Here is a 23671-nt window from a genome sequence, read left to right on the forward strand (position 1 = left end):
AGAGCGCGTCATTCAAGCCCTCTACCTCTGTAGCAGCCGTCATTCTTCCTTCGAGATGTAGTAATGCAGTTTATTCTTTCATCATCAGCCTGACTACGCCCATTGCAGGACAAAGGCCTCTCCCATATCTGTTCAGTTAACTCTGTCCTCTGCAAGCTGCGGCCACCCTATCCCCGCAAGTAGTAGTATATAATTTTATTCTCCGACGGATATAGGATGTGCTTGAGCCCAACCGCCTAGACGACAGCCTGGAATGCGTGGACCCGGGCGGCGTGTTCGGCCAGTCGGATGGTTCTGAGCTGTCTCACAGTCTGAGCTGCGCCTTAGTCTCCAAAAGTTCATCTGTCTTAGATTCTGTGAGTGTGTCGTATGTTTCAGGACAGGTCCGCATAATGTGTGAGAAATCTGCAATACCCTGATACAACCGGCATCTATCTGAGAATTGTCCCGGGTACCGCTGGCTAAGGCTAGCCGGGTTAATTCGGATATGTCCTCGTCTGTAAGCGCCTCCGGATCTTTTCCTGATTCTTATTTAATTTCTTATCCACCGGCGGGTATATTGCCCTGCCGAGCCGATGGTGCTGCTTATTTTTCTTATAGGAAACATATAATCTCATCCGCCCACCTAACTTTCTGCCACCCCCTGCTACGCTTCCCTTCCCTTGGAATTATTCGCATTAAATGCCCTGCCCAAGCCCATTTCTTCTTTATTTCGACTAAGATGTCATTAACTCGTATTTAATACCTGACCAACTCGACCTCTAGGTAGGTAGGAAAAACTTTATTGAAAATGCCGGCAACCGACGGTTTGACGCGTCGTGACGTTGGCCAAGCGTCGACCCGGGGTTATGCCCTCCTCTGCACTACCCCCGTTCGGCCCGTTTGTGGTGGGCCGTGAGGCTTGTGCTTTTCGAGCGCACCCCGGGCCTGCTGGACGGCCCATAGTTGAATGTCCTTGTCTGCAGACTGCACTGCACTTTGAAGTTCGGGCGGGTATATCCTGGAGGTAGCCTCGGTCGGGAACCTGGCACAGTCCCACATGATGTGCCATTGGTCCGCCGGACCAGCTGCACAAACACTGCACACATCGCTCGGATAGAGTTCTGGGTGAAGTACGTGTAGCACTGCCGGGGCGAGGAGTGACCCGGTCTGTATCTTTCTTAGGATGACGGCCTCCTCCCGACTGAGTGCCGGGTGGGGAGGCGGCATTGTCCGTCGAGCTAGGCGGTAACACATGGTAACTTCGCCATAACTGGCCTCTTCTCGTCTCTTAACGTTTAAAAAAAACATTGAAAATTGTTTTTTAGGAAAGGAAAATGACGCAGGAACTGTCCCACATATCTCGGTGTACACCTGAACTGCGCCGTAAGGGAAGGAATAAATGAGGGAGTGAAAGAAAAAAGGAAGAGGTGCCGTAGTGTATGGCTCGGGAATAATTTTGACCGCCTGGGGATCTTTAACGTGCACTGACATCGCACAGCACACAGGCGCTTTTGGCGTTTCGGCTCCATCGAAACGCGGCCCCCGCAGTCGGGTTCAAACCCGGGTACTCCGGCTCAGGGTTCGAGCCTGTTGCACCTATCGTTTTTTCATATCGCTGAACTGTCCTAAAGTCCTTTTCGTTAGCCTCCATTTAGTCCTTGCGTCACCGTTAAAACCTGCTTCTCCTTGTTCATTCTGTGCAGCGCACAGCCAAAAGGCAGTTTTTACTCCTTAGACATAGGTTCAACACTAGAATGATAAGTGTGACAGACTTGGAGATAATTGTGGCGTGTTTGACGGCGTAATCAGGTTTACGGTTGATGCCACCCATTCGAATAACCTGGATACCCTTGAAATGTTCAGGGAAGGCCGAAGCACGGAAGAGACGCATAATAAACACTGTCAACGGCAATTCTGACTGAAACAAATGAGTGGAAATGATATCGGGTTTGCATGGGCACAATTAACGTTACTTGGACATCGTTCGCAATCGAATCATTTCTCAGGCATGGATTATTTCCTTCCTGAGAACAAAACGAAAAAACGAACCTGGACTGCACAGTTAAAGAAATAAATAATTGAAAGTTCGATGCCTTCCACGTTACTCCAGGACCAAGGAACGAAAAGTTACCAAGCCCCCGAACCACAAAACGTTCGATTTAATAGTCGAGAGTTTGTGCAAGCGTGAAAAGCATTGTTCAGTATTTCTTGCGCATGCTAGAACGGCTCATAGGTGGCGGTAGCCTAGGGTCATCGGGTGCAAAACATGGCCCCCTCTTCATCCGCTTCTTTTCTTCGAGCTAGGCAGCGCAAACGGCCTAGTTTCCTGTTTACACGGCATTCGAAGCCTGCGTCATCTGCTTTTCTTAACTGGTATAAGCAGATGCATGTCCCTGGTGTGGTGGTATAGGAGGTATTCACTGAGGCCGCGCTACCAGACGGCGCGAGCGTCGCCGCGGCAAACGCACCGTGTTTTGCTGTCGTTTCACGAAAGATCGCGCAGTGTCACGGTACGCCTTGAGGTATCCGGCCTGTATTGTTAGTGATCCGTAACATTTTTGCACGTTGTTAAATGCGCCAACGTCCAATTTTCTTAGTGGAACGCTTATAGTGCATCAAGTTTGCAGCAGAATTCTGTGCCGTAATTTAACCGAGCTGCGTGCCGCAACTCGGCAGCAAAACTGGCCGGCTGCATTGCACGCAAGAATGTACACGACTTGCCGCTTTCAATATCAGTTCATAACTGTCATCTACTCATGCAGGACACATGGTGGATAACACAGCACATGATTGATTACCCATATTCCTAAACGGACGCTGCAGAAACTCATATTTCCAGCGGCTGTAGTCTGCGAACTGCCGAAGCCTCATTGTTTCAGCAAAAACGCATATTGCGTCATAGCTGCTTTATTTACGCGATAAAATGGTTGAGCAAATACGGTCATGCACTCGCAGCACGAATGGCAGACATAACAAGAATTTTTTTTAGGTTTTATTGTAGAAACGTACCGTTGCTTTCAGTGCACAAGACCTGGAATCTGTAGGCCGGTTCGCAGCAACGCGATGTGCAGCGATTCCGCTACATTCAATAGTAACACGTCACTTTCAGCAGACAGAGATGACAAGTTAAGCTAGCTAAACGAACAGACACGTTTAACTACTCACCTATGAAAAACGGCAGTTCGGCCGTCGGCACCCTCAGCACGGATGTGGGGCCCGGGTCGACCGCTTGTCAAGCAATAGAACACTCTCATAGATTTGCATGCTTTAATTCCTAGACCTGTCGGCAAAATTACGCCGTGCACAAGGCGGACCTTAATATGGGTGAATTCAACGCACGGCAGCCGTCTTGTACGTCGCACACCACGCCGGCACCTGCACATTCCTACGCGTCGACGTTTTCACAAAGTGTAACATGTTCAGCGTGCCCGCTCTTTTCTGCTTCGCGCAGTTCACGGCCTATCCATTCAGTCACACGGTGTTACCGGTCGGACAGAAATGATTTGCGGCGAGACGCTAAATACACTCACATTTCACACATCACAAGCGAGGTAAATGCTGCGGCTGCCGCGCGCGCGACCACCAACATGGCGAATGCCGCGCCGGACACTAGCGCCCCTTGCGGATGACGTCACGTGAATATCTCCTATTCCTTCATTTACACGCCTTACACGGACATGCGCATCTAAATCCAACCACTTAAAGCCGCCCAATGCGGCGCTGGAGCAGTGGGAGGTGACGCTGGCCAGCGGCACCCTGGAAGACCAGGAGGCGCTAGTCGCTATCCCTAAAGCGATGGAGGAAGCTACTGGAGTCCTGGACTGAGGACCCGACCCACAATAGGCTTCGGTCGTCATTAACATGTTTATTCTCTCTCACTTAAATGGACAACGTGATTAAGCTCCTTCGCCATTTGTAGACCTTTACATACCGCCTCGCTGAGCCGCCGCTTCTTTTCGTGATAAGCGGTGTGCCCACCGTTCTGCGCTGTTTGGCACGCCATAGTCTCCGACCACTCTGTGTGCAATGGCGACACGTTAGGCCGCTTTGGGCACCCCTTAGCATGTAGCTACATAAAGCTGCCTTTGGCGAGATAGCAGAGCCTTTCAACCGGCTCGCTTGAACAGTCACGGCGGCAGCACTGCTGGCTCCAAGAGGGCCGTGAAGAGCGGACGCGCTATGCACGGGCTCCGCAAATTGTCGCTTCTTCCATCTATGCACCTTATATTGCGTTACCTGTAAAGTGCAGAGTCATTATAGGTTGCAGAATGACTATACGTCATAACTATGAATGCGAGTCATGTTTTCAGTGGTCATAGTACTTCACGTTTCATCATGGCTATACACCTCCGCTTACATGTGTTCATAGACGACAGCGGACGGCTTTTGTGCTTATGGGGCATATAATGCGGTCGAATTTAAAAACGCCGCAGCTGCATTTGCTTTGCAGGCAGGAGTGGCGAGGTTCGATCTCTAGTGGCGTCAGGTACCCGCCGGTGATACAATGGGTGCAAGCTTTATCCTAACTGGGTGCTAGACTTCTTTGCTTTGAAATTTTTGGAAAATGGGTCTTTGAGGCTACCTTGATAAATTTAGCATGCAATGAACGATGATATCTAAGTCGAAGTATTTAGTGATCGTAGCCTGGTAACTTAAGGCCGCTGCCTCACGGCACACAATGCGGGCACGGCACTTTTCTTCTTTTTCGCGCCTTCTCTAACATGCGTCTTAGGACACAGTATTCGTGCATTGTACAAGATGGCCGCGCTGTCCTTACTGCTCTAATAATGGAAAAGGGCTTAGGATATAAAACCAAGGGCTGTAGTCTGACTACACCGGTGTCCAGCCGTCGACACTCTTACCCTGGCCTGGCGCTCGACTTCCTTTAGCTGAATCTAATGGGATTTAAGCTGTGTTACCTTGACCTGCAAGGTATACACCAGAAATGAAGACACAGATGAAGTGATGGCCCCAATCTCCTTCACAAGCACACGAATCTTCCAGAACACCTGTGAACCCAGGTCGTGATTTCTATTATTGTTCAGGCAACGATGTCACATCAGAGAAGGCAATGGCGTGAGCATCAAAGTATGGTGACATTTTCAGCTGGTCCCGCTGGCTCTCGGTGATCTTTCCAGCTTCCTGTACTGCTGCCGTGCGTCTCGCCTGCTGTATCTGTTTTTTCATACCAGATCTGCATCTGCAAAAATGAGTAGCCACGATGTCATACACCTTGTTTAAGTAAAGAAGGCATGCGCTGAACCTCAGCTGAGCATGAACCGCAGGGGTGCCAGAGTGGTTTGAGAATCTCATACCTATGCTGGAGGCGCAGGGTTCGATTCCCAGTGTCGCCGGCTATACACAGATTTCAAATTAATACAAGCCTTCCTCATGCCTTGTGCTCTGCTTATCTTCGGGTGAAATGCTTGGAAAATGGGTGTTCGGCCCCACCATGTGTAGTAGAAGTTCCGCTTTTAACCTCAATGGCAATCCAGATAAGTTCATAAATAACGAAACAGGCCTTACATATTCTACGCTGACGGTAACCGCTTAGGCTGCAAAGGCTATTCATCAGGGAGACGTTTACTGGTGCAATGGTTGGTTTCGCCGACGTTGGCGTAAGCTTCCGGCGGCATTTGAGAAAACTCGTCGGGGACGGTACGCCTCACGACCACTGTAAATTTTAAGCTTCGCATATGCTCCATACACGCGCAGAAGTTTAAAGACTGACGTAGTACGTACCGATGAAAGCCCTACATGGTGATTCCCGCAAAGTTGCCGGAGAATTTTTAAATGGTCCGCTGCTAACTACAATCATTCCAGTACCTCGATAGAGGCCATCGTGCACAAGTTCTTAGATGGCTTTGCCTAAGCACACCATCAAAGAGCCGCCGTTTCAGATAAACGCAGCAGTCCAATGGCGAAACCGTATTTTCTAGGAAACTGAATGGAAAATAGGCTCAGCTCAATTGTTCACGCGACCACTTCGGCCCACTCCGAAGAGATCTAAACGAAAAGATCACAGAGCCAGCGCTTTTCGATGGGTAGACAAAGGGAAAGTTTCGTCACGGTTCCGTCGCAGTCACTCACCCATCCATCGTGTAAGAAGAAAGGCTGCCATGGCGACTGCCACGCGGTCCTAGTCGGCGATCATGAGCAAGCGATGCAGGTTTTCCACACGAATAAAAAGTGGAATCCCAGCTCCACGGTGACTCTGCACGAGGTTAATTGGGGTGACATCAGAAAGCAGTATACTTGGGGTAAAATCGACTGATTTATGCTAATAAAGGTTACGCGTCATACTATCGAACGGAAAGAAGCAACGAAAAGCTCCCGAATAATGTCAGCTTATCATTCGCATACATGTGCTCCGCATATGCATTGCGATCGGCATCTCCCACTGCACTTTTGGCAGCTTTTTTGACGAGGGTAAACGAGAAAGAAAACCCATCAGATCTATCTTGCAGATACACCTAGTGGTCGCCGCAGTGCTGGCACAGTGGTTATGGCGCTCGGCTGCTGACGCGAAAGACGCGGGTTCGAACCCCGCCGCGGAGGTCGAATTTCGATGGAGGCGAAATGCTAGAGGTCCGTGTGGTGTGCGATGTCCGTGCACGTTAAAAAACCCCAGGTGGTCGAAATTTATGGAGCCCTTAACCACGGCTTCCCTCATAGCCTGAACCGCTTTGGGACGTCAAAGCCCCATAAACCAAAGCAAACTTCACGTCCATACAAAGTGCATTCGGAGGGAGACGAAAAAAAAAGATCTGTCAGACTGCTTCAATCCATCCTTTTTGCTTTTGTGCATAGAATATATTGGCTACTTACAGCTGCAGAACAGGCAAACTCATTCAGCTAAAGCGGCTCGTGGTTCATTCTTTAAGCGCCATTATATACTCTCACTTCCAGGGAAACAGAGGATAACTCCGAACAAGAACGGGGAGATCTAGATGAGCAGAACGCTGCTGCGTGCGCTCAGCGCTTCAATGCGTATCCTGCTTAATCACGCGCCCACAATTTCAGATGCTGTACCTTCGGTGAGCGAGTGCTTTTTCAAGGCGTAGGAAAAGAGCTTGTATCACAAACAGAAACTGGGAGTATCTGCGCATCAAGTCCGTCGATAGCGTCGGAGCATCCCCTCAACTCGAGGGTGCACGCTGCGCGCCAAATTCTGACTTTATTTGGCTTATGAGGCTTTGACGTTCCAAAGCAACAACGGCTATGAGCGATGTCGTAGTGAAGGACTCCGGAAATCTCAACCACCTGGGGATCTTTAACGTGCACTGACATCGCACGGTACACGGGCCTCTAGCATTTTGTCTCTGTCGAAATTCGACCGCCGCGGCCGGGATCGAACCCGCGTCTTTCGGGCCAATAGCCGAACACCATATAACCATTCAGACACCGTGGCTCTTCTTGAGATCCACCCGCCTACATCGAAGCGTCACTGATCTTTAAAAATAAGACAAGCAATTCTGAATACGTTTAACGAATTCAAGCTCTTTGTGGAGAGCTTATTTTCCGTAACACTGCGTCGAATGCAAATTTACCAAGTCTGGAGGCTGGTGCATGCGCAGATGGATGACACGCGCTGCTGTAAATAATCATCAATTGCGCATTTCTTTCGCAGTCAGTGAACTCGAAATCGGCGTCGGCACACAGCTATGCGCCGTTTTAGCATCGTTCGCAGTGCAGTGTGCCATGTTAAACAGCGCACTATAATCTGCTAGGAAGAGCAAGTGATCAGTCGCCAAGCACGTGTGGCGGTGAGCGTTACCACATTCGCCTGTTCCTGCTAGGGTGGCAGAGCCACCCGGCCTGTTCTCCGGTAGCGAGGTGATGATCGGTCCCGGCGTTGACGGTGACAGACAGCAGAGCTTCGAAACGTGGGATGAGCGCCAGAAACGTGAGTATTAACGCCCTAGCGTTAAAGGCCCCGTTCACCAGAGAATCCGGTGTCGGCGTTGTGTGCGAAAAATCACGAGCGCGACTCTGGCAGGTGACGCCCAGAGCAACCTAAGAGGGAGGTGGGTCACCTTGCTCATGTGAAATTGCCGCTTCACCACAACCTGCCCACCGGATAGTGAGCGAAGTGCCCACCGCAGTAGGTGGTAGAATAAAGGAATAATTGGTCGCTCGGGAAGATCAACCTGTGCCGCACAAGGTCCACCACTGGGAGCACCTGCCATCGCAGGGCAGTGGCGCATCGCTTAAACCAATTCACCATTGTGCCAGGAGGGGTGTGAGGACTTCCAGGGGCATATGAATGTAACGTAGAGAATGACCTTGTGCATATATGGAATTACGCCATCATTACGCTATCACGAAATACCCTTTTGGAGCTACATTGCCCCTACAATTATAAAAGTGCCATTATGGGCTAACAAAAGAACGTTCGGTAAAGAAAACATATGATGCCACCCGTCAAGAAATTGGAAAAACGCACTCATCAAACGGGTCCGGGCAGTCAGTGCACACTTCCTTCCATGTGTAGCTCATAGAAACACTTTCCTGACCTCGCGAGTCGCGTTGACAGTGCCTCATGTTGCAAGTTTTCTTGATTGTGTCCGTCATAGCAAATCGCATTAATAAAGTTTAGGCGACCAGAGCTTCGGAAACGTGAAACGCATTGATGGTGAAGCAGGCTGCAAATAAGTTTGTGCTGGGCGTTTCCAGAAAAAAAAAAATCAAAGGTTTGTTGTTCTCTTTGGGCCTACATGGATGCGACACTGTTGTGTTGGAATTCTTTTAGTGAATTTATCACACAGCTTCAGTCTATTCGCAAGGAAATAATACCTTCACTGTGTGACCCCGCTGTGCCTGCGAAACAGTTAAAAAGACCATGAATTTCCAACTGCATTTTTTCGCCTGTACCGAATGTGCATCGCCGCTAGACAATCGGAAATGATTCACGATTACTACCATCTATCTGTTCAATCTCGGCGCCTTTATTATCTAACGCTAGTGGTAGAAAGCTTTTATCGCTAATTTCTGCTCCCGCATAGAGTTGTAACATTGTTTAAACTAGTGCAGACACCTAGGTTTGGTGGCATGTTTTCCTTTTTAAAACGATGCACAGTCATTATAATGACATTGCATTGGCCTCGTTCATTAGTCTAGTGCTAATCAGCAGTCACTCACCTGTCCGCCGTAGTGAGATGAAGGCAGCGACAAAGATGGCAGCATGTTAGGAGTCATGATGGTCACGTGACGCAGGTATTTCACACAATCATGTGGGATCCGACAGAGCGAAACAGTCGGGGCTGCTTGGTGGCTCTGAAGGAGGGAGAGTTTTTAGGAAACGGTCATCAGCCGAAATGTTTAGCAAAGAACTCAGACACATCACACCGAACAACAAGAGCGATCGTGCAGCAAGCAGTGAGTGGCGTAATTTTTGTATTTACGCAAGCCCACTCTGTGAACACACTGTGAACGAGATCCCGCACTGTGCCTATGACACTCATATCGACGAATATCGCTGAAATAAAGGCACCTTTTTCTCTTTAGCGCGATTCAATTAAAAAGCGCGAAACGACTCGAATCAGTCTTTTGAAGCGGTATAAGTTATAATGTTAGACGGACAGCAAACATGGGGAGTGGTTTTGGAGGATTACGAAAACGGCATCCAGCCAACGATCCTATTGACCGCAGTGGTGGGCTAGTGGTTGAGCATTCGCCTCGCATGCGGGAGGTGCGGCGTTCGATCCCCAGTGCCGCCGGGTACCTATCGGTGATACAATGGGTACAAGCTTTCCCCTGGTCTGGAGCTGGGCTTAACCAGGGTGAAGTGCATGGGAAATGGGTCTTTCGGCCCACTTTGAGCAAACAAAAATACCCGGTGCCATGGCGCTTTTTCGCCGCAGATTCTCTTGCGCCATAAAAATGCACTATCATCATCATCGATCCTATTCGAGAATATATGTGCTTACGCCGTTTGATGCAATATTATGGCGCATTTTGCCAAGTAGCCAGGCATTACGTATTCCATATGAGCCGTGCATTTTACACTCATCCGCACGACCGCATCAAAAAGAATTTCTCCGTGATATTCCCTATTGTATTTAAGCAATGCAGGAGTATATTTTTCGAACTCGCTTCAAAGTCAAAGAGTTTATTCAGGCAACGTGTGGTACAGTTGCCTAGGGCACAGACCAAAATGCAAATGGATGCCTGACAGAGTCTGCGCCCTTCTTGCTCCCAGTCGAGAGCACAAGACATTCAGCGTGCAAAATAAACACTAAACGAGGAAATACATAGTGATTTGTTAACATTGAAACTGGCATTATTTCATATTGAATATTTATGTACAACAGTTGGACAGATACTGTGAGAAACAACAGAATAAAAACAATGAGTGGCCATGTCGGCAGTGACAACAGATACATAGTGATGCTATTTTTGAAAGCGTTCAATGATTGACTTTCCTGAATAATGCTTACAGCAGGATGGTGATCATTTAAGAAACTGGAAATTCTGTAGCTAAGTTTCTGGGTGCCGTAGTTTGTACGTATTTTTTCCTTATTATAAACATATGTGCCGGATGTTGTAGGTATGTGTTTTCGTTAGATACTGATGACAAAAAGCGGTAGGATCAGAATGCATTTGTACGTAAGTAGCTAACGCAATCTTTTCGTTTATAACGTCCCACAGTGTAAACAGTTGGTGTTTTCTAAACAATGGGGCCGTGTGGCTAAGGTATGGTGCATTATCTATTAGTCGGAAAAATTTCTTTTGTAATAAGTATGTTTTCTAAGCTTGTTTTAGGAGCTGTGAAGTGCATGGTCAAAGTCAAGTCAAAGTCAAGTGTATTCTTTTGTCAGTAGACTGTGAAGCCGGATGTGATTCAAATGGCGTGAAAGGTTACTTCATGCATGACGCGCATCTTGTGTTCCTCGCATACTGTTTGCTGGTCAACGAAGGAGTGGTCCCATTAGGGATGTGCCGGTGGAGTCCAGCGAATCCTGAAACCCATTTTGCCACGGCATCGAATCGAGCAGCAAGGGGCACGAATGGTGTAGGAGGTGCTCGATAGTTAAGCAAGAAGGTTTGGCCCTGTGCGACAGCGATCGAAGTGCAGGAAGCAGTGTACTGCCCCTTATACTTACTGCCCGTTATTCTGCGGCATGCGTAGCACCGTGCAGGACGCTGCAGTTCAGGTCGAACAAGTCGAGTACGACGTCAACAGGCGGCGGCTCCCTGCGAAGACAGCGCGTACGAATATGGCCGTGTGTGTCATAAAAAAAATTACTTTCAAGCCTTGAAACAAAAACTTAAAACGTGCAGTCACTCAGAAATTTACTCTGTATATAAGCCCTATTGTGTTAGACAACTAGAGCAGAAGTGCTTCTGAGTGCCGCCCACTCGATCCGCACCAAATACGTCAAGCGATGAAGTAAACGGCTCATTAACAGCGGGTTCATCTATGGCTTGTATCTCTCTCCCAAAAGCAACAGCATGACAACGATAGGCCTAGCGCATCTTTGTGCTCCATTTTTCTCGGTGTTGCATGAGACCTCACGAAAAGGGATGAATGGTCATGTCAATATAGCCGCCCGCTAAGCTTTTCAGTTCCTGCAAACAAGCAGCCATGCTTCGTGAAAGCAACTACTGGCGCTGTTTACAACAAAGGTGATGTCCCTGACAGGTACTGCCAGGGATGTCTTGTCTAATGCTGCTTTAAAGGCACAGAACTGTCCTTGTTGAGCACGCTTGAAGGTGAGCGTTCCAAAAAATGTACAACGTATGGCAACCCACCAATCATAACAGTGCTCGTACAGAGAAATGGTGCATTCCGGACTTTCATGTCGTTCGGAGCCACAAACTTATGCTTCGTGGCAGAGGACTTACTTGGACTCTTTTGACTGTCAAGAGGTCTTCGCGGATAGAAGGCCTGTCGGTTTCATTCCGGATGCTGGCTGAACCTAGTGCCTGGAATAAAAACAGTCATGGATGCAGCACTTCTCAGCACTGCCGTAAAATACCGAGCATACACCCATGCTCGAATAGCACCCACTCCTTTTATTCTTGAAAATTCAATTTTTGTAAAAAAAAAAACGTGAAAACGCCAATGCGATTATGTCCCGTATCCGGGAGTTGTTCGAAAACATGGCAACGGTATGCCAAGCGCCCATCATTCGGTATCTTTGCGACGCTTATAGCTGAGGTAGGGAAGGGGTGTGAACGCGGCAATGAGAACATTCAGATGGGGCACCGAAGCCCAACGTGAAGCAGTTTCCAAGAGATACCAACAAAGGGATTCAACAGAAGGATGCAAAACGACTCGCATCGGTCTTTTGAAGCATTGAACTTGCGTTAGGCGGACGTCAAATGTGGAGAATGGCTGTGGGAAACTGCGAAAAGAGCATCCAGCCAACGATCCTATTCCACGTTGTATGTGTTCGTTTCGTGAAATTGGCCTAATATTATGCCGCATATTATGAACTAGCCAGCCTTTGCGTATTACACGTGAGCCTTGCGTTTTACACTGATCCACGTGAATAAGCACGCACGCGCGCACATCAAAAAGAATTTCTCTGTGGTACTGGCTATTGCATTTAAGCAACGCGGGAGTACATATTTCGATTTCGTTAATATTCTTTGGACGGTATGGCCTCTATGCAGGCGAACGTGAAGTTAACGGCATCAAAGATAATTTTATGCATGATGCTCATCTTATGCTGCTCGCATACTGTCCGCTGGTCAACGACGGAGTGGCCCTGCAGAGAACAGCCAATGGAGTCTAGCGGAACCCGAAACCCATTCCGCCGCGTCGTCGAATCCAGTAGCAGTGGGCAAGAATGGTGCAGCTTGAAGTCGCACAACAGTGTTCAGCACGCACAGTGCTCTATGTTCGTTAGTTAGGCAAGGAGGTGCTCGTTACAAGAAGGTTCTCATTAAGAAGGTGCTCGATAGTTAAGCAAGAAGATTTGGCCCTGTGCGACAGAGTTCAAAGTGCAGGCCGCAGTACCGCCCATCATACTCACTGCCCGTTATCCTGCAGCATGGGTAGCACCGTTCATGACGCTGCAGTTCAGGACGAACAAGCCGACTACGACGGCAACCGGCGACAGCTTCCTGCGAAGACAGCGCGTACGAATATGGCCGCGTGTATCGTAAAAGAATTACGGAGGCTCTTAAGACTACGTAGGTGGTTTCAATGCGTGGTAATGTTTTTCTAAATTTTTATTTCTTGTTTGCTCTATAATTTGTTTACTATTCTTTCTCTTGCTTTTTAATGACACGCCTATATAGTAGCATACAGTTGTAAGGCAAGGCATATAGGCTAGCTTTACATATACGTTCGCAAAGGAGCAATGGTGTTTTTTGGCCCATAGGTTGCATGCTCGACTCCGCAATTCGAAAGTCCTGGTTTAAGTTCGCCGTGCCTCTTAAAAAAATTATTTTTACACCACGGTGACGTCATGTGAGATTTTTCGTTACAACATTTGCGGTCAACAGCACCCTGTTTCGTTTCCGATAAGCTGTATCATGCTTTCCAAATAAAACGGGCGCCGAACACTTTCCCGACGACCGAGCTAGAACCCTGCATTGCATGCTACTAAACATACTTTTGATCCCTAGCTCTCAGTTTTCCCTCTCCACCGAACACTGAGCAGGAACTGTTGTGTCCGTTCTGGGAAGATAGGTGCACTACAATTGCCAAGAGGAAGGCACTCGGCAGCTGCAGCGGCAGAGCCGACATGCGCCGCGAGAGGGCAGCACCAACTGTTTTGGGCTCGGAGCCGTCCCTGCTTGCTCTACCCGGCCTTCGCAACCAACATTCTCCTCCAAAATAAAGCCGGTTTATTATTGGCAGAGGTGCGGGGTATCCGGTGAATTTTAATTTAACTTTTAATTTTGTTTTTTTTTATGCTGACACAAACTTTATAATTCTTTAAATTGCTCATTTAGCATGTACGAAGCACGTACGGAGACCGACACCAACTTCACGGACCCTTCTCCATTTCTTTCGACATTGCAAATGACGACTGCATAAACAATTTTAGTATAAATGTCTCGCCGTCTACCGATGACCAACCGCCAAGAGAAATGAGGCCTGATCAGGATAATCAGGCCTTCAGAGCGGGAGCACTCAGGAGGTGAACCCGTTCCTACTTAGAGTCACTGGATGCTGCTCAGAGCGAGTACTCCTGCTAAGCCTTTGTGCTCTTGTACAGAGCGGCACCTGTGTTGCTTAGCGGACCTTGGACATCATGAAAAAAATATTAAGGGTACACTTAAGCTGCTCTTTAAGGGCATGACACGATAGCGTAACGCGTTAGCCCCCATATATCCAGAATTGTTCATTGTCTGCTTTGCATTCATAGATCGCCAGGTCTCCTCATACTATGATTGGCGCATTGGTTTTGCGATTAAAAGATGCGCCACTGCCCCGCGATGGCAGGCGGCTGTTCCCAAGAAAACCCAGACTTGGACAGCAATCTTGATCCGGCATATGAGCGCAGGGAGGCAACCCTCCAAGCACAGCCATCGGTGGAGTTGGTGAGACTCCGGTTGCTCTTCCCCAGCAACGCCTCCCGACCAATCATTCTTTTAACGGGCGCCTGCCATGATGGGCAGTTTGATAACAATCGATCAGTGACATTCAATATACCCCCAGAGCTCCCGCCGGCAGGCTTGCATTTTTTTTTTGCTATGGATGGTCTTGCCACCGTCAAAGGCGTTCACCATTGGTTACCTATGGCAGTCTTAACTGCTCGATGCGAAAGACGAAAAATCCTTAAGACAAAGATCTTGTTACACTTCTGAAGAATGAACCGTTGGCTTCAATATTTTTATAACAGTGCCTTACACTTCTCAAATATTTAAATCTTTTTGTCCAAGAATGTTGGACATGATAGACTGTCTACAAACAATGTAACCATAATCCTTTTGAAAGAGGCATTTGAATCCTACCGCATAGGTGATAAAATTGTAATATACAGCATAGAGTCTGAACTGACAGCTCTGAAATCAGGATGTAAACCTCACCACAACTTCTGGCGAAAGCAAAACAAAAACAAGCAAGAAACGTGAAAAAAACAAACAAAACAAACGACCCAACAAGTATACCCAGACAGACAAAAAAACTTCATTTCTGAAAGTGAGTTTTAAACGACTAGACACAAAGGAGACACAAAAGGAATGTATTGCTCAGCTAAAAATGGGAGAACGGCCATGTATGCAGGATTTTCAGACGTTTACCATGTGCTATTTTCCTTTGACCGGTATGCGGTGCCGGAGCATGGTATTCTTCGCACCGGGCTGTTTTGGAAAACACCTCCCCGCACCGCTGTCTCTGCCGCCGATGCCATCCACGTGAGACCCGAGACCGAAACATGCAGTGACGTGGCACATGATGCCCGATGCCTCTGCCGGTTGTCTCCATGACAACGAAGAAGCTGCGTCCTCTTGCGCGTCGTCTATAACAGAAGTACAGTAAAAAATAGGTTCAGAAGTTTCGTGATGTGTACTTGCTGTCCACGCAAACGCAAAAAAAAACGCGAAGACATCAGTACTGATTTCGCCATAACCACCTTCGGTTTTGTGATTGGTGCAAGGGAATTCATTGCGCCGTTGGATTTCAACGAGGACGCCTCCTTTCTTTGACGACTCAGTGAACGACGAAATTTCGCTACACGCACTCAGAAAAAGACCCGTCAGAGAACAGAGCTTCGAAATACGGTGAAGTTGCAATGGGCGAAGAGTATACTCACAAGCTATAGGAAGAAGACATCAATTAGTTAACAGCAACTTTGAACTATGTATGGCACTGATTGTTTTGTGGAGTGTGGAACACCATGTAGCTCGAGCACCAGAATGCCTGATATAACGCTTAGGTCTTTACCGACGAACACATGTGCGACCGTTGTGCTTTGTGCCCCCGGAGCTAAATTTCGAACCGGGAGACACTTTGCGTTTTTTGGGTAGTGATGGGGTCTGGAAATCTCGATCACCTGGGGTTCTTTAACGTGCACTGAACGCACAGTACACGGGCCTCTAGAATTTCGCCTCCATCGACATTCGACCGCCGCGGCTGGCATCGAACCCGCGTCTTTCGTGTCAGCAGCCGAGCGCCATAACCACTGAGCCACAGCGGCGATTGCCACAAATATTAGACACCTTTAGTGTGCTCTGTACCTTGTTACCCTTACCGGTACCGGAGTACCGGGTGCCCGTGCGCAGCCAATCCGCATGCGCAAATCACCTTGACGGTGCCAGATGGCGCCTGGTACACGGAAGCTAAGCGCGCGCCTGCAGTATCGGGACCAATCAGGGCGTGCTCTCCGGCAGTGGGTGGGCTCGTGCTTCTCCGGTAATGGTAAGACGGTACACGGTACTCTGGCGCACCGTCGGTATAACCACCAACAAACATGCCTGGCAATGCAAGGACTGCGAAAGTAGCTAAAAATAAAGGCCACTGTGGTAACAATCGAGGAACAAATGCGCAACTGTATATACTGGAAAAAGGGCTGCTGATCGTGTGAACGATAGATAGCACTGAAAGGTGAACCTTCTCCTGTTCAGCGCTCGTGCTCATGTGCAAAGGCGCGCCTGTGCAACCCCTCCCCGCTGCGCTGTCTCCGCCTCCGATCTCTACTCACGTGGGACCCGATATCGAAACATGCAGCGGTGAGACACATGATGCCTGATGCTGCAAGTGCCATGACTATCTTTGAGAGGGCCGTAGGACCGATAAGTTATAATTTATTTCGGTCTAAAGTGAACAACGACTGAGCGATAAGGTATATTTTGTCGCTATGTTTTCTCTTAAGCTGGTGGTTGTTGGGGATGGGGCTCCAACCCCATCGCAGGCCACCAGTGTTGGGGATTAGATCTCTCAGAATGGAGGATCCCCACTTTTGATTCACATGCTTATAATAATGTAAGAAAACCCTACTGTACAATTCCCTCCTTAACGAAGTCCGACAACGTCCTTCGGAGCCGGGACCTGCGGTGCTGAACGAGTCAGCCTATTCAAGGACCCTTCCATCTCCAACTCTGGTGGCACCGGTGGCGTTGTCGCGCAATGCCACACACTGCTGGCCTGAGATAGGAATTGAGCCCCATATCAAACATGGTACAGGATACCGAATTACGAATGCGCAGATAAAGAGAAAGGACGACAGAACTTGAAGACACACCAAGGACAAAAAGAACGATGCAATTTTGATCCTGTGGATTCTCTGCAAAGAAGCTAATAAAAAATTCAGCGTGCCCAGCCTTTGCTGCGAAATGACTGGGAGAGTTTCCAACACCTATATCTAAAGGTTATTGAAGCTGACAGGCAGGTCTGTTTCGCCTTCGTTCTGAAGGGACATTTCGTTGAGAAGGAATAACTTCATATCTACGGCTGTGGAAGAGGCCTAGGCGGACAAGAGAGCTTTGGCGCTTCTGGACAAAGTGGCCCGTCAAAACGAAAGCGGAAAGTTCCGACGTCGAAGGCAGAAGAGTTGAATCAATTTTTTCTGTGCCCAAAACCGACAAATCGCTGGTCTTGTCCAATTCTGTCATGCTGTTTTTACTGGCGCTTTCAAAATTCGGTGCACTGTCTTAAATCAAAAACTGAGTGAGGTTTACGCTGGTGTGTGGAAATAAAAGACACGTACCTGGTAGCTGGTGCCTCCCAAGTCCTCTCTCTGGTTTCTTCGCCCTCCTGAAATAAATACTGAAATAAATGTACTGAAACATTCTAGAAGGGGCTGCCTCAGGAATATCGTATAAGGGCAATGGAAGCTTTTCCGACCGTAGCTTTGCCGCGAAAATCGCAACATTAGACTAGACGCCATGTAAGGGAACCGAAAGGCTTTTGCATTTTCTTCTCCAAGAATGAGGTACAGAAGGGTCCTAAATTTTTCCCCTTTTTTATGAAGATCCAAAGTTTGATTCATTTTTTACGTGCTACTCTATACAATTTTTTTGTTGAGGCACAGTAGTACACTTTAGACACCTTCTGCTTCTTATTCTCCTTTTGTTAATTACCGCAGGAAGTCTACATGCTGCTGTAAACACCGTCGTTTTTATGTTTGTCATCCACCACTGAACATCGATGCTATAGAGTTTGTGCTATGAACGTTTTCGGCAGGTTGTCAGGTGAATAAAACAATTCCAGTGTCAAGCCACTGCAGCTCAAATCGCAGCCGCTGTGCACTCATTCTAAATAACGATCACTCACCCAGAGACTGTAGTGGGAGGGACGCTGGGTGGACAGGTTCCCTGGACGGGCATCCACACGCGACGCAGGTATCTCACACGAGGAAGCGGGTTTCGGCTTCGTCTCACCTGCACAGGGTAATTAAAGCCTACCTGAGGATTTCTCACTCAATAGGAAATCAGCAGCGACGCTAAGACTGGTATGTTAAATGTATTTTTGGGGATCAAACAGCCCTTGGTTATCAGCTGCTTAAAAAGAAACTCCGGGGATTTTTTTGTTTTCGCTCAGTGGTTGATTAATGTTGCTGAGGGCTTTCTCGACAGAGTACGAGAAAGCCCTCATGCTTAGTTTATACTTTTACTCATACATTTGGTCTTTTTTTACCCACACTTGGGGTGTACCTCTTTATAATTCCTTTACATCAGCGAAATCTTTAAACGGGAACAGGAACTGCCGCTTGAAGTGCAGACGACTGCTTTGTGTGACGTCAGCCGCGGCGCCATTCTTGGGAAGAGAGGAACATGTGCGACCTTCCCGCACTGTGCCAAAGGCCAGTCGGTGACAGAACACCATGTATACAAAGAACGACCTTTAGTTCACGGTTGCTGCTCGATGTACTCCGACAACGACGGCTGCTTGACCAACGTTAGTATAAATGGATTGCCGTCTTCCGATGATCCATAGCCTAGAGAAAAGAGGTCTCATCAGAATTATCAGGCGTTCTGAGCGGGAGCACTCAAAGGTGAACCTGTTCCTACTTAGAGTCACTGGATGCTGGTTAGAGTGACTACTCCTGCTCAGCATTTGAATTCATGTAGAATGACACCTATGATGCTGAACGGACGCTGGACGTCGTGACCGCTTTAAGGGAATGACACGATAGCGCAAAGAGTTAATGCCCATAGATCCAGAATTGTTTACTGTCTGCTTTGCATTCATAGATCGCTGAGCGTTCTCAAACTAGTGTAGCGGTTAAAATATGCCTCACTGCCCAAGCAGCTAGCTGTGCCAAGCAAGGCTACCGGTGGAGCTTCTGAGAGCCAGGTTTCGCTTCCCCAGCAATGTCTCTTCAAGTATCATTCGTTTAATGGCGCATGCCACGGCAGGCAGTTGGCTCAGAATAGAGTGGGCAAGTTGTGATGGCGTCACATGGTGACGTGACATACTGACAGGCGCCTCATTCCATTTGCGTGCTTGTGCCCCGATGTTTCAAACGGTCGCCGATGCCCAAGCCAGACAATTTTTTTCTGACCTGGGGATAGTAACAGTCAGATTAAAAGTAATTCTACGAATCGCTTGCGTGCGGCCTTTCAGGCAGCGGTTATCACTGGCGCTAGATTCGCAGCACGGACTCAGTGCTTGAATGTCAAATTGAGTTTTAATTGAAACTAAAGGCGGAGACCAGTTTGCACAAATAAATTACTCGCCTTAAACATAATTTACTACTTCCGGTGACAGTTTACGTAAAAAGAACAACAAAAACAAATCGAAGTCTATAAACGGTGTAATCACAACCAAAAACCCTGGACAAAATCATTTTTGAAAATGCTACTGTAAAACACCGTTGTTTTTATTTTGGTCCTCCACCACTGAACATCCAGGCTATGGAGGTGGTGCTATGAATGTTTACGGCAGGTTGTGAGGTGAATAAAATAATTTCAGTGTCGAACCACTACAGCTCATGCACTCATTCTAAGCAACGATCACTCACCCGAAGACTGTAGTGGAAGGAACGCTGGGTGGCCAGGTTCCCTGGACGGGCATCCACACGCGACGCAGATATCTCACACGAGGAAGCGGGCTTCGGTTTCGTCTCACCTGCACAGGGTTAAGCCTACCTGAGGATTTCTCACTCAATAGAAAATCAGCAGCGATGCTAAGACTGCTATGTCGAATGTTTTTTAAGGATCAAACAGCCCTTGATTATCTGGCGCTTAAAAAGAAACTCCGGAGATTTTTTATTTGCACGCAATGGCTGATTAATGTTGCTGATGTCTTTCTCAGTACAACAAAGGAAAGCCTTCATGCTAAGTTTATTCTTTTACCCATAAATTTGGTCTCTTTTTTTTTACCCAAACGTAGGGCTTACGTATTTAAAATTCCTTTACATCAGCGAAATCTTTAAACAAGAACAGAAACTGTCGCGTGAAGAGCGGAAGGCAGCTTTGTGTTATCGGCCGTAGCGCCATTCTTGGGAAGCGAGGAACATGTGCGAGATTTTCGCACTGTGCCAAAAACCAGTGGGCGACAGAACAGCACGCATACAAAGACCGACCTTTTTGTGGACGGTTCCACCATGATATACTCGGACAATGACGGCTGCTTAGCAAACTTTAGTATAAATGGATCGCCGTCTGCCAATGACCCATTGCCTAGAGAAAAGAGGTCTCATCAGGATAATCAGGCGTTCTGAGCGGGAGCACCCAGATGTGAAGCCTACTTAGAGTCACTGGATGCTGCTTAGAGTGACTACTCCTGCTTAGCATTTTCGTTCATGTAGAGTGACACCTGTGCTGTTGAGCAGATGCTGGACGTCGTGACCGCTTGAAGCGTATGACACGATAGTGCGAAGAGTAATGCCTTAGGTCCAGAATTTCTCATTCTTTGTTTTACATTCATAGATGGTTGAGTGTTCTCAAACTGTTGTAGCGGTTAAAATATTCCCTACTGCCCCAGCAGCTAGCTGTGCCAAGCACAGCCTCCGGTGGAGCTTCTGAAATGCAGGTTGCCCTTCTCCCGCAATGCCTCTTCAGCTATCATTCGTTTAAATGACGCATGCCAAGGTAGGCAGTTGGCTCACAATGAAGTGGCCAAGTTGTCATGACGCCACATGGTCACGTGACATATTTGACCGGCACCACATTTCATTTGAGTGCTTGTGCTGCGATGTTTCAAAGGGTCGCCGTTGCCGAAGCTGGACAATTTTTTTCTGACATGATGGTAGTAACAGTCAGATTAAAAGTAATTCTACGGATTGCTTGCATGCGGCCTTTCAGGCAGCGGTTATCATTTGCGCTAGATTCGCAGCACGGACTCAGTGCTTGAATGTCAAATTGAGTTTTAATTGAAACGAAAGGCGGAGACCAGTTTGCACAAATAAATTACTCGCCTTAAACATAATTTACTCCTTCCAGTGACAGTTTACATAACAAAACAACAAAAACAAATCGAAGTCTATAAACAGTGACATCACACCCAACAATCCTGGACGAAATACATTCAGAAATTAGAGCGAATACAGCATAAAGTAGTTAGATTTATTTCTCACTCATATGGCCGTGCATCTGTAAGTGAGCTCGTGAGGTGAAGTGGGTTACGCCAGTCGTTGAGCGCAATCGTGTTTGTCGATTAAAGTTTTTCTTCCAGCTCTTAAAAGGTCAATATAAAGTTAATACTTCTAATTATTTTGCTCACTCCTCAGGTTATAACACGAGACAAAGGCAGGTGCTGATAATAACCCTTTTGAACGCACAAAATTACTGCATTAAATGTTCTTTTTTTCCGGGGATAATTACTGAATGGAATAAACTTAATAGCGAGACTTAATCATAATTCTTTAGTGATATTTGAAAAGTGCCTGCAAATGTTATGAATTTCAGTGTTTATACACTTGTATTTTGTTGTTTTTTCCCAACCTGCTATGATCTGTACTAGATCACAGTATCTATAAATAAATAAATAAATAAATAAATAAATAACAATAATTTTTGAACGGGAAAGAGTTTAGGAACGGAATTTTTTCATATATTGTGAGACCTCACTATAATAATCAATATACCCGCAATTCTCCCGTCGGCAATCTTGCATTTTTTTTGCTCTGGCCGTTCTTGCCATGTCAAAGGCGTTTCCCATTGGTTGTCTATGGCAGTCTTAACTGTTCGATGAAAGAGATGAAAAATCTTTAAGAGAACGATTTTGGCTCAGTTCAGAAGAATAGACCATTAGCTCCTATATGTTGATAAGAGCGCCTTACACTTTTATAATACTCAAAACTTTTTTCCATGAATATTGTGCACGATATACTGTCTATAATTTAAAGTAAAAACTTTCTACACACAACGTAACCATAATGCTTTCGAAAGAGGCATTTGCTTCCAATTGCATAGGTGATAAAATTGTCATATACAGCATCGAGTCTACACTGACGACTCCGAAATCAGCATGTAATGCTCACCAATACTGCTGAAGGAAGCAAAAAAAAACAAGCAAATACAAAAACATGAAAACAAAAAAATTGGCAGTGGCTTATTCTTGGCTAACCCTGGATTCAGCGAAAAGCAAGCAAGCTTGCTCAGCGTCTGAGGCTCATCCATGGCAGCTCCACCCAAAGGTCACCCAACATGAATGGCCGGAGGCCAACTTAAGGCCATGGGTCAAGGGTACGACACCATAAGTGTACCACATATAGTCATACACGGCTATCCTTGGTTGGGCTGAAGTTCGTTCAAGGTCGTTGTGCTGTTTTCCCGAAGCCTGCTTTTCCTAGCGTAGTGAAGTTTTTCGCTTAAAAACAAAACAAATGACCCTACACAAAGATACAAAGTAGACAGGAGACAGTGTATTTATCAATTAGAAATTGCAGAACGCGGCCTATGTATGTGGGAGTTCCAGACGCTTACCATGGGCTCTTTTCCTCGGTCCGATATTCAATGCCAGAGCATGTAAACCCGGAGATATTCTTCGCACTGGGCTGTTTCGGAAAACGCCTCCTTGCAGCGCTCTTTCTGCCGCCGATGTCATCCAAACGAGATCCGAGACCGAAACATGCGGCGACGTGACACATGATGCGCGATGCCTCTGCCGGTTGCCTCCATGACAACAAAGAAGCTGCGTCCTCTGGTGCGGCGTCTATAACAGAAGTACAGTAAAAAATAGGTACAAAAGTTTCGTGATGGGTAGTTGCTGTCCACGCAAGTGCAACGAATAAAAAAAAAAACTCACAGCCTTCACTACTGATTTCGCCTTAACCACCTTCGGTTTTGTGATCGGTGCAAGCGAGTTCATCGCGCTGTTGGATTTCAACGAGGACGCGACATTTCTTTGACGACTCAGTGAGCGACGAAAGTCTGCTACACACGCATACAAAAATAGACCAGATAGCGAACGGAGCTTCGTAATACGGTGAAGTGGCAATGGGTGGAGAGTATACTTACAAGCCAGGAACAAGATATCGTTGAGTTACCTGTTTATGCTGTGCGTAGGTTAACACCAACTGTGAACTCAGTAGGGGTACGATTGTTTATTTTCTTCTCATTCTTGCATCAACCCTGTGTATACAGGAAGTGTGGCACACCATGTAGATAGAAAACCAGAATCCCTGATATAATGCTCAGATCTGTGCCAAGAAACAGATGTGCTGCACTTGTGCTTAATGACATGGAGGTAAATCCCACCGGAGCTATATTTTGAACCGGGAGGCGCTTTGCATTTGTTGCAACCGGATGCTTACTTTAGGTTAGTTTCCGGGGGTTTAACATTCCAAAGCGACACAGGCTGTGAGGGATGCCGTAGTGAACGTATCCGGAAATTTCGATC

At 47.2% G+C, this 23671-nt stretch overlaps 1 long non-coding RNA gene across 1 annotated transcript; it reads right to left on the reverse strand.

The window, feature by feature from the left end:
- Positions 1 to 5009: 5009 nt before the first annotated feature.
- Positions 5010 to 22961, reverse strand: LOC144100495 (uncharacterized). Its single transcript, XR_013307688.1, has 10 exons — positions 22756 to 22961; positions 18158 to 18264; positions 17592 to 17638; positions 15187 to 15404; positions 12966 to 13056; positions 11830 to 11910; positions 11088 to 11178; positions 9124 to 9258; positions 6073 to 6196; positions 5010 to 5182 (listed from the first exon to the last, which is right to left on the reverse strand). It is a non-coding gene; the product is annotated as an uncharacterized LOC144100495 (long non-coding RNA).
- Positions 22962 to 23671: the final 710 nt, after the last annotated feature.

Source organism: Amblyomma americanum, chromosome 8, assembly GCF_052857255.1.
Source record: "Amblyomma americanum isolate KBUSLIRL-KWMA chromosome 8, ASM5285725v1, whole genome shotgun sequence".
NCBI lineage: Eukaryota > Metazoa > Arthropoda > Arachnida > Ixodida > Ixodidae > Amblyomma > Amblyomma americanum.